At 45.8% G+C, this 8,479-nt stretch overlaps 1 long non-coding RNA gene across 1 annotated transcript; it reads left to right on the forward strand.

The window, feature by feature from the left end:
- Window positions 1–606: 606 nt before the first annotated feature.
- LOC140709377 (uncharacterized) lies at window positions 607–6,728 on the forward strand. Its single transcript, XR_012089887.1, has 2 exons — window positions 607–712; window positions 6,322–6,728. It is a non-coding gene; the product is annotated as an uncharacterized lncRNA (long non-coding RNA).
- Window positions 6,729–8,479: the final 1,751 nt, after the last annotated feature.

Below are 8,479 nucleotides of genomic sequence, written 5' to 3' on the forward strand. Positions count from 1 at the left end.
TTATTCACAACAGTCAAAAAGTGGAAGTAAACCAAGTGGCCACTGACAAATGAATTGGTAAACAAAAGGTGTTACGTACAGACTGGGCAAGGTGGCTCACGCCTGTAATCCCAGTGCTTTGGGAGGCTGACAAGAGGATCGCTTGAGCCCAGGAGTTCGAGATCAGCCTGGGCAACACAGTGAGACCCCGTCTCAATAAAAAACAAATAAAAATAAACACGTATGTACATGCAACGAAATATTATTAGCCTTAAAAAGAAAGGAAATTCTGACATGTGCTACAATATAGATGAACCTTAAAGATGTGCCAAGTGAAATAGGTCAAGCACAAAAGAACAAATATTATATGATTCCACTTACATGAGCTACTTGAAATAGTCAAATTCCTAGAGACAGAAAGTAGAATGGTGGTTGCTAGGGGCTGGTGGGAGGGTGAATGGGGAGTTAGTGTTTAATGGATACAGAGTTTCAGTTTGGGAAAATGAAAAATTTCTGGAAATGGATGGTGGTGTTGGTTGCCAAATAGTGTGAATGTACTTAACACCACTGAACTGTACATTTAAAAATGGTTACAACAGCAAATTTTATGTATATTTCACCACAATAAAGGTGATTTCCCAGGAAATGTCATCAAGATAAGGGGTCCCCAGGCCCCGGGCTGCATGCTGGTACCTGTCCATGGCCTGTTAGGAGCTGGGCCACACAGCAGGAGGTGAGTGGTGGGCAAGCAAGCATTACTGCCTGAGCTCTGCCTCCTGTCAGGTCAGCGGCGGCATTAGATGCTCATAGGAAAGCGAATCCTACTGTGAACCGCGCCTGCGAGGGATCTAGGTTGCATGCTCCTTATGAGAATCTGACTCATGCTTGATGATCTGAGGTGGAGCAGTTTCATTTCAAAAACAACCCCGCCGCCTCAGTCCATAGGAAAATTGCCTTCCACAAAACTGGTCCCTGGTGCTCAAAAGGTTGGGGATCGCTGATCAAGATAGTTCATTTCCACCTTCTTTGTCACTATGCACCTTTCCCCATCCTATGGGGAAAAAAGGCATACCTCTTACTCACCCGGAATTTTAATATGGTACATTTTCCTATTTTGTAAAAACCAAACAAAGGAAACCTCAAATGGGACTAAGCGACCCAGTGAGGTGGCTCACACCTGTAATCCCAGAACTTTGGGAGGTCAAGTTGGGAGGATCACCTGAGGTAAGGAATTCAAGACCAGCCTGGCCAACATGGTGAAACCCCGTCTCAACTGGAAATACAAAAATTAGCTGGGCATGGTGGCATGTGCCTGTAATCCTAGCTACTTGGGAGGCTGAGGCAGGAGAAGTGCTTTAACCTGGGAGGCAGAGGTTACAGTGAGCCAAGATCGCACCACTGCACTCCAGCCTGGGCAACAGAGTGAGACTCTGTCTCAAAATAAAATAAAATAAAATAAAATAAAATAAAATAAAATAAAAAATTAAATAAAATGTGACTAAACTTTCTTGATTAGAGGCTTTTTGTCTTGTACATAGTTCTGTCCAAACATGGTTCTATGAAGAGCAAAACCTGACATAAGCAATGGCACAGTTTGCACTGTTTGATAATATTTTGAATTTAGACATAATAAAGTGACAGTGATGAAATTTTGCTTCCGCCAATCCCCAAGTATTACTAAAGAAGGCACTTCTCCTGAGGAAGAGTTCTAAGGAGCATTGGTAAAGTTTTGAAGTCATCCAGGTGGGAAATTCATGACAAGCCTTCACCTCTTAGAACTGGAATTTGGAATACCTTGAATTAGAATTTGGAATATTTTAGGATTAAAATTTGGAAAACTTTAGGATTAGAATTTGGAACTAAGATAGTTGTCATTGGGAGTTATGTTAACATGTTTATTTGCATTGGAAAATGAAGAATAGTTATGATGTTGCTTCTGGGCAAAGACTTGAACAGACATTTCCCAAAAGAAGACATGTGAATGGCCAGTAAGCACATGAAAATGTGTGACACTATTAAGTATCAGAGAAATTCAGATTAAAACTATGATGAGATACCATTTCCCAACTGCCAGAATTGCTAAAATTAAGGAAAAAACTGATAATACTAAGTGTTGGAGAGGATGTGGGACAACTGGAACTCTTACATATTGCTATTAAGAGTGTAAAATGGTACTACTTTGGAAAACAGTTTTCAGTGTTTAATAAAGCTAAACATACACTTACTATGTAACCCACAAATCCCAGAATTATATGACTACATGCATTATATGAAACATAGGAACACAACACACACACACATACACACACCCACACAAGCTTATCAAAAATATTCATGGGCAGGTGTGGTGGCTCACGCCTGTAATCTTAACACTTTGGGAGGCCGAGGTGGAAGGATCACTTGAGGCCAGGAGTTTGAGACCAGCCTAGGCAACATAATGAGACCCTTTCCCTACAAAAAATTAGCCAGGCGTAGTGTCGTGCACTTACAGTCCCTGGTACTTGGGAGGTTGGGGCAGGAGAATCACTTGAGCCCAGAAGTTTGATGCTGTAATGAGCTGTGATCATGCCACTGCACCCCAGCTTGGGTGACAGTGGGACCCCATCTTAACAAATAAAATGTGAAAAAGTATGTTTATAGCAACTTTATTCATAATATCAAAAAAACTGGATTCGTCCTCAATGCCTATCAACAAATAAATGGAAAACACTTGTACAAAAGAGTACTACTCAGAATGAAAAAGAACAAACTGGCCAGGCATGGTGGCTCACGCCTGTAATCCCAGTACTTTGGGAGCCCGAAGTGGGCAGATCATGAGGTCAGGACATTGAGACCACCCTGGCCAACATGGCGAAACCCCATCTCTACTAAAAATACAAAAATTAGCTGGGTGTGGTGGTGCATGCCTGTAATCCCAGCTACTTGGGAGGCTGGGCAGGAGAATCGCTTGAACTGGAAGGCGGAGGGTGAAGGTTGCAGTGAGCCGAGATTGCACCACTGCACTTCAGCCTGGGTGAGAGATCAAGACTCCATCTCCAAAAAAAAAAAAAAAAGAAAAAAGAAAAGAAAAAGAACATATATCATGCAACAACGTGGATGAATTTCAGAAACATACTGAACAAAAAGAAAAAGATAAAGAACATGTATCATGCAACAACATGGATGAATTTCAGAAACATACTGAGGGAAAAGACAGGCCAAAAAAAAAAGGTACATTTATATAGTTTTGGAACAGGCAAAACTTAACTATAGCAGGAGAAAGCAGATCAGTGGTTACGTGGAATTGGGGATGGGAGTGAGAAGGGTTTGACTGCAAAGGCACCAGAAGGAACCTTCTGTGGTGATGGAAATGTTGATTGTGGTGGTTACACTGTTGTTTATATTTGTCAAAATGCATTGAATCATAAACTAGACATGTGAATTTTTTTTTTTTTTTTTGAGATGGAGTCTTGCTCTGTTGCCCAGGCTGGGGTGCAATGGCACCATCTGGGCTCACTGCAAGCTCCGTCTCCTGGGTTCAAGCTATTCTCCTGCCTCAGCCTCCTGAGTAGCTGGGATTACAGGTATGCGCCACCACACCATGCTATTTTTTGTACTTTTAGTGGAGACGGGGTTTTGCCATGTTGGTCAGGCTGGTCTCGAACTCCTGACCTCGGTGATCCACCTGTCTCAGCCTCCCAAAGTGCTGGGATTTCAGGCATGAGCCACCACACCCAGCCGACATGTGAATATTTATTGTGTGTAATTTATACCTCAATACGTTTGATTTTTTGTTTGTTTGTTTTGAGACAGAGTCTCACTCTGTCACCAGGCTGGAGTGCAGTGGCGTGATCTCAGCTCACTGCAATCTCCACCTCCTGGGTTCAAGTGATTCCCCTGCCTCAGCCTCCCGAGTAGCTGGGAATACAGGCATGCACCACCACACCCGGCTAATTTTTTGTATTTTAGTAAAAACAGGGTTTCACCATGTTAGCCAGGATGGTCTCTATCTCCTGACCTCGTGATCTGCCCGCCTTGGCCTCCCAAAGTGCTGGGATTACAGGTGTGAGTCACCATGCCCAGCCTGGAGTGGGTGAATTTTTAAAATATTTAAGAGAAAAAATAAACAGTAACTGATGATTAAGGAGAGAGGTTAGAAGAAGTCAAAGACAGGTCTCAGATTTCTGGCATGTGAAACAGTGGAGGGTGGTGCTATTTACTTATTTGGTAAGGAACACTGCAAGAGAAAAACATCACTGTTAGGACTACCAGAATCTGTTTCTTTCTTTCTTTTTTTCTTTTTCTTTTTTTGGTCCTTTAGGAGTTCTAAAACAACGTACAAAAATACATTAGTTTGGCCAGCAGCCTATATTCATTGGCACATGGTACCCAATAGACCTTGGGAATTGAATCAAGCATTATCCATGCAAGTATAAATTAGAAAGACAACTTTCAAAACTGATTTTATCAATCAAACTTCCCTCATTCACTTCCAAATACTGTATCTCCTTCTATTAAGAGGATTTATCTAAGAGGAGCCATTTGGGTGGAACTGTGAAAGCAGAAGCCAGAGTGGAGCAGGTAGAAGGCTGAAAAAAGAGTAAGAGCGTTCAAGACTAGCCTGGGCAACACAGCAAAACCCCATCTCTACAAAACATAGTGGGGTGTGGTAGAGCAACCTGTGGTTCCATCTACTCAAGGGGCTGAGGTGGGAGGATCACTTGAGCCCAGGAGCCGGAGGTTGCAGTGAGCTGAGATCATGCCACCGCTATCTAGCCTGGCTGACAGAGTGAGACCCGGTCTAACAATAATAAGAGTTCTCTAGCAAGCAGACTCAGAATAAATAAATAGGAAGAGTAAGAGGTGAGGAAAGGCTAAAAGTACTCTCACCATGATGCCCAGGCTGGTCTCGAGCTCCTGGACTCAGAGGCAAACCTCCAGCCCTAGCCTCCCAACATGCTGGGATTACAAGCATAAACCACTATGCCCAGCTTTACGTTTGATTTTAAAACACGCATTCCAATTTTCTCCCAAACGAATTATTTCTGAAATAAAGTCTAATTTAGAAACTGATCCATTTGGCTGGGCCGAGTGGCTCACACCTGTAATCCCAGCACTTTGGGAGGTCTAAGTGGGTGGATCACTTGAGGACAGGCGTTCCAGACCAGCCTGTCCAACATAGTGAAACACCATCTCTTATAAAAATACAAATATTAGCCAGGCGTGGTGGCACATGCCTGTTGTCCCAGCTACTCGGGAGGCTGAGAATAACTTGAACCTGGAGATGGAGGTTGCAGTGAGCCGAGATTGTGCCATTGCACTACAGCTGGGAAGACAAAGTGAGGCCTTGTCTCAAAGTTTTTTGATATTAGATTGCTGTGATTTTTGGGCGTATAACTCAGAGTTCAAAGAATTTAATGCCACTGCAATGAAGAAACTCCTTCTATTCCCATATACTTATTTTTAGATACAGAATCTTACTTTGTTGCCTAGGCTGAAGTACAGTTGATATAGGAGTTAAGAATAAATTACTTAGGCAGATAGTAAGGGAATGAGAATATCAGTAAGGCTTTTTTTTTTTTTTTTTTTTTTTTGAGATGGAGTCTTGCTCTGTCCCCCAGGCTGGAGTGCAGTGGTGCAATCTCGGCTCACTGCAAGCTCTGCCTCCCGGGTTCACGCCATTCTGCTGCCTCAGCCTCCCGAGTAGCTGGGACTACAGGCATCCGCCACCACACCTGCCTAATTTTTTGTATTTTTAGTAGAGACGGTGTTTCACTGTGTTAGCCAGAATGGTCTCCATCTCCTGACCTTGTGATCCGCCTCAGATCATCCACCAGCCTCAGCCTCCCAAAGTGTTGGGATTACAGGTGTGACCCACCGCGCCTGGTTTTTTTGTTTTTGTTTTTCTTTTTTTTTGGAGACGGAGTCTCACTCTGTCACCCAGGCTGGAGTGCAGTGGCGCGATCTCAGCTCACTGTGACCTCCGCCTCCGGGTTCAAGCAGTCAGGATTTTCTTTTACACGAAAAGCAGCCCCAAATCATTTTCTAACAAAGAGCAGCCTGTAAAATCCAGCTGCAGACACAGACAAGCAAGCTGGGAGCTTGCACGGGTGAAGGCTGGCGGCAACTAGGAACTAGACATGTTCAAGATGGCGGCTCCATCTCTCCTTTTCTGCTAGCCACGGTACAGTAAGAAGCAGACAAGATGGCTCGGAGCTACTGGAAAGTCTATTTGCATAATAAGATTAGGGTTTGGGAACCAGCCTTCCCTGTGATCATGCCTCATCAAACCAATCTGTGAGCCCTATGTAAATCAGACACCACTTCCTCAAACCTAACTATTAAATTTGGTGCATCCGGCAGGTCGTGCTGGCTCACGCCTGAAATCCCAGGACTTTGGGAGGCCCAGGCTGGTGGATCATCTGAGGTCAGGAGTTCAAGACTAGCGTGACCAATATGGTGAAACCCTGTCTCTACTAAAAATAAAAAATTACCTGGACGTGGTGGTGGGCACCTGTAGTCCCAGCTACTCGGCAAGCTGAGACAGGAGAATTGCTTGAACCCAGGAGCTGGAGGTTGCAATGAGTCGAGATGGAGTCACTGCACTACAGCCTGGGCCACAGAGCGAGACTCCATCTCAAAAAAGAAAAAAAATAACAATTTAGTGTATCCACCACCCCTGGTTCTTTGCCGCATGGAGACTCCTTCCTTTGTAGAGGAAACTGTTTCTCTTTCTCTTTTCTACCTATTAAACCTCTGCTCCTAAACTCCTCCTGTGTCTGTGTCCTAAATTTTCCTGGCGCATGAAAACGAACCCCAGGGTATATACCCCAGACAAAACAGTCGTTTCACAGTGACCTGATCATAGCTCACTGTAACGCTGAAATTCTGGTCTCAAGCAATCCTATTGAGAGGTGACAACGTGATAGTGGCCCTCCCTCTCTGTGCCTCCTCTGCCTCTGCGTCCACTCTGGTGGCGCTAGAGGAGCCCTTCAGCCTGCCATTGCACTGTGGGAGCCCCTTTCTGGGTTGGCCGAGGCCGGAGCCGGCTCCCTCTGCTTGCGGGGAGGTGTGGAGGGAGAGGCGCGGGCGGGAGCTGGGGCTGCGCGCTGCGCTCACAGGCCAGCGCGAGTTCCGGCGGGCGCTGGCCCGTCGGGCCCCGCACTCGAAGCAGCGTGCAGGCGCCGCGGGCCCAGGGCAGTGAGGGGCTTATCATCCGGGCCAGCAGTTGCGGAGGTTGCGCCGGGTCCAGCAGCACCGCCGACCCACATGGACCTCACTCGAATTCTCCCCGGGCCTCAGCCGCCTCCCTGCGGGGGAGGGCTCGGGACCTGGGACCTGCAACCCGCCATATCCGCGCCCCCAGCCTCCCCCACAAGCGCCGCCCCCTGCTCTGCGGCGCTCAGTCCCATTTAACCGCGCAAAGGCCCAGGAGTGCGAGCGAGCGCAGGATACGAGACTCGCAAGCAGCTCTGCCGGATCCACCAAGTGAAGCCAGCTGGGCTCCTGAGTATGGTGGGGACTTGTAGAAATTTTATGTTTAGCTAAGGGATCCTAAACGCACCAATCAGCACTCTGTGTCTAGCTTAGGGATTGTAAACGCACTAATCAGCACTCTGTCAAAACAGACCAATCAGTGCTCTGTAAAATGGACCAATCAGCAGGATATGGGTGGGGTCAGATAAGGCAATAAAAGCAGGCTGTCGGCACTAACAATGGGTAACAGCTAGGGTACTGCTGTGAAATCTGTGAAGGTTTTTTTTTTTTTTTTTTTTTGCTGTTTGCGATAACTTGCTGTTGCTCAGTGTTTGGGTCCAGGATGCTCTTATGAACTGTAAAAGTCACCGTGAGAGTCTGAAGCTTTATTTCCGAAGCCAGGAAGACCACAAACCCACGGTGAAGAACTGTCAACTCCAGAAGGCGCCACCTTTAAGAGGTCTGTGGCTTCACTCCTGTCAGTGAGACCACTAAACCTACCAGGAGGAAGAAGCTCCAAATACTTCTGGACATCTGAAGGAACAAACTCTGGACACACCATCCTTAAGAACTGTAATACTCACCCCGAGGGTCCACGGCTTCATTCTTGAAGTCATGTTAGACCAGTGAACCCACCAATTCCAGACACACTATCACCACAATCTCCTGAGTAGCTAGGACTACAGGCATCTGCCACCATACCTGGCTACTTTTTTTTTGGTAGAGGCATTGTCTCTACATTGCCTAGGCTGGTATTCAATACTTGGCCTTAAGCAATCCTCTTGCCTCCCAAAGTGCTGGGATTGTAGGTGGGAGCTACCATTTCCAGCCTCTCATGTACTTTTTATGTGAACTTTTATTTCTCAGTACTAATGTCTCTAGAGGTAATTAGTTATTACCAACTACTCTTAAGAAAGAGGGTTCAGAACTTTGTTGTTTTGAGACAGGGTCTCACACTCTGGCTTAGGCTTGAATGCAGTGGCTTGATCACAGCTCACTGTAGCCTGTGATTGACCTCACGGGCTTAAGCAATCCTCCCACCTCA

Source organism: Chlorocebus sabaeus, chromosome 20 (genome assembly GCF_047675955.1).
Source record: "Chlorocebus sabaeus isolate Y175 chromosome 20, mChlSab1.0.hap1, whole genome shotgun sequence".
NCBI lineage: Eukaryota > Metazoa > Chordata > Mammalia > Primates > Cercopithecidae > Chlorocebus > Chlorocebus sabaeus.